The sequence below is a fragment of the Triticum aestivum genome, chromosome 4B (assembly GCF_018294505.1).
Source record: "Triticum aestivum cultivar Chinese Spring chromosome 4B, IWGSC CS RefSeq v2.1, whole genome shotgun sequence".
In the NCBI taxonomy this organism is placed as follows: domain Eukaryota; kingdom Viridiplantae; phylum Streptophyta; class Magnoliopsida; order Poales; family Poaceae; genus Triticum; species Triticum aestivum.
Genome location: NC_057804.1, coordinates 53,095,535 through 53,098,883, shown reverse-complemented (window position 1 = coordinate 53,098,883; position 3,349 = coordinate 53,095,535).

Here is a 3,349-nt window from a genome sequence, read left to right as displayed (position 1 = left end):
AGAAGTCCTTTTCCGCGGACACGGCTATTCGAATAGATCATATTAACCCTGCAGGGGTGTACTTCTTCACACACGCTCTCACCACTTACCGCCGTTTACACGACATGTACTCGGCAACCTTCAAGCGGAAGCCCAACGTGGGTGTCGGCCACGGCCTGCCTAAACACTCAAGTCTCTAGTCCAGGTTTATCGCCTATTCGGGTTCCATCCATGAGGAGATCCGGCCGGAGTTTCGCTCACAGCCCCAAACAATGTGTACAGGGTTCCGTGACACCAAACGGGTGCCCGGTTTACCCGGCCACGTGCCTACCGCATCACAGCCCACCCCTACGGTCAGCGCTGTCCACGGCCTCCAGCATACTACAAACACCAGAAACTACTTGCAACTCCTGGACATAGGACAAGGGTGATCAAGAAGCCGAGAGGGTCCATTGGTTTCGGGCCCAATGCGTGGTAGTAGCTGAATCATGGATCACAAACACAGAACTCAGTTCCTGAGGACGGCTGCAATGAGACAACCCACCATGTACTCCTACATGGCCTCTCACCGCTACCTTTACCAAATCGTGTTCACACACTTAGCTCTCACACAGTAGGACATGTTCACACGCCTCTGATTCATCCCCGATGAATCAGACCTGACTCAACTCTAAGCAGTAGCAGGCATGACAAGCAAACATGAATGAGTAGGCACATCAGGGCTCAAACAACTCCTACTCATGCTAGTGGGTTTCATCTATTTACTGTGGCAATGACAGGTCATGCAGAGGATAAAGGGGTTCACCTACCGCAGCAAGTAACAGATGAATCGGTGTTGTCCTAATGCATTAAAAGAGAGCAGGAGCGAGAGAGTAGGATTGTATCAGAATGAACAAGGGGGTTTTGCTTGCCTGGCACTTCTGAAGATAACATTGAGTCTTCGTCAGTGTCAACGATCGCATCATCGGTGTCACGTCTATCGAGAGGGGACAATTACCGGCAAATACAGAAAAGACACGATCAATGCAATGCACAATATGATGCATGCTATGACATGGCAATATGAATGTGTTTTGGGCTAATGCACCTAAAACCAGATTAAATGAAGTTGGTTTGAATCCAAGATTCAAATTCAAACTCCATATGGGGTTATTTAAATGTCATTCACTTCATTTGTCCTAAACAGTAGTGATAAGTTGTTCTAACATGCATGAAAATGGTACAGATGGATTCCTTGAATTTTTCTGATAATTTTTCATATATAATTTATTTAATTTGGAGTTACGGTTAATTTTCTATGATTTTTAGAAGTTTTAGGCATTTTCTGGAATTTCCTGAATATAATTAAATCCAGAAAATACTTTATGACATCAGCAGTGCGTCATGCTTGCATCAGCAAGTCAACAGGGCTGCCCCGGGTCAAACCTGACGTGTGGGGTCCACACGTCAGTGACACAGGCACTAATCCCGCGTTGACCCGGGCTAGTTAGCTTTGACTAAACCCTGGGGCCCACTTGTCAGCGTCAGTAGGTGGGGGGGTTAGTGACTAATTAACTAAGCCACGTCAGCCTGCCGGAGTTCTGGCCGGCGGCGACCATTAGCGCGGCGGCGAGAGTGGTTTTGGCCACTCCGGCGACCAAATGGGCCGCGGAGGGCATCTAGGAGGAGCTGGGGACGAGCCGAAGCTCCTGGTGGAGTCAGTTGCGCTCGGGGCGGCCGGAATCGGTGCCGACGGCGAGCGAGGCGGCGGCCGGAGCTCGGGTGTGCTCGGGTTCGGCGTTACACGGCACGGCGAGGTCAGCTGAGGGTCTCTACGGATTACTGGGGTCGTCAGGAGCACTCGAAGGCAACGAGCGCAGGTGGAGGACCCCGGGAGCACGAGGCTCACCGGCCATGGCGGACGGCGGCTTCGGGTGCTTGTGGGGCGGCGGCTACAGGGTGCGCGAGAGAGAGAGAGGTGAGGGGAAACGACGGCAAGCTCACAGGGATGCAGCAGGGTGGCTCAGTGGGCTCGGAGACGCACCGGAGCCGACGAATTTGACGAAGATGGCCGGTGGGTCCGAGGTAGAAGACGACGGCGATGGCGGCGATGCAGGGCTTCCGGAGGGCTGTGGAACGGTGGGGAGGAAGAGGGGGTCGAGGCGGAGCTCCTGGGTGCATCGGCGAGGCTAGGGGTGGCCGGTGGCCATGGGTACGGCGACGATGACGGCGAGCTCCGCTCGGTGGTGTGCGCGGGAGGGAAGCAGAGGAGGGAACGGGGTCCAGGGGAAGAGAGGGGAGGTGCAGGGGGCGAGGGGGAGTGCGTGGCGCCCTCGGGTGCCTCCAGCGGCGAGCGGGTAAGCAGGAGGTGGCCGGAGCGTGCGCGCGCGCGTCGGGCACACGCCCTCCTGCCTACTGGCAGGAGGTTGAAGACGGTGGCGACCGAGGTGGGCTGGGCCGCACAGTGCTGGACCAGCACAGGAGCTGGGCCGGCTCTGGTGGGCTGCACGGGTGAGGCCAGGTAAGTACTGTCCCTTTTAATTTTTCTGTTCTGTTTTCCTTTTTTTTAATCTGTTTTGCCACTGTTTTGAATTTAAAAATAATTCAAACAATGCCAAAACTCCTCTGAATATTTTATACTGCTAGATGGACTTTTCCAAAAGCTTATAAACTATTTCAGGGGTATTTAAATTATATTCTAATTATATGAATATAATTCAAATTCAAATAGCTAATGAATTAAATCCAAAGTCCCAAAAATAATTCTTTAAAAATGTTCAATATTTTGGTTGGGACCAGAACCCTTACCAAAAATTATCAAACATTTAAGAAGAGCCTTTTGGAGCAATGAATAAGATTTCTAGGGTTTTTGCCCCTCTTTTATTTAGGGTTTTGAGGCTTCCAATATTTCCTCAGTTCAAATTTCAGAATTTAAACATGATGCACACATGAAGCTAACCTAGAGTAATGCCAGAAGCTAGGGATGTGACAACTCACCCCCACTAAACAAAAATCTCGTCCCGAGATTCAAGCGTAGGGTAAGGTGAAGGGGAAACGCAAACTAGTATAATCTTCATGATCCAGGGTGCACTTCAAATGAACGTTGATTTGAACACCATCATTGTCTTGTCGTCTTGCTCTGAGAACTTCAGCTAATCATGACAAGAATAGGAAAGGAAAACTCTAGAACAATCGATCTTCGAGAAGACCGAACAACTTAGGATCAACTCATGGGATGAGATATAGCAACATCTCTTGAGCTGAGAGACGAAGCACAGATCCGAAGAAATGGAGTAAGACAAATGACGAGGGTTCGCTAAGTAGACAACAATTCCAGACTTAAGAATGTGGCGATCGGTTGTCAACGTAGCGAGGAGTTGGATTGCCATGA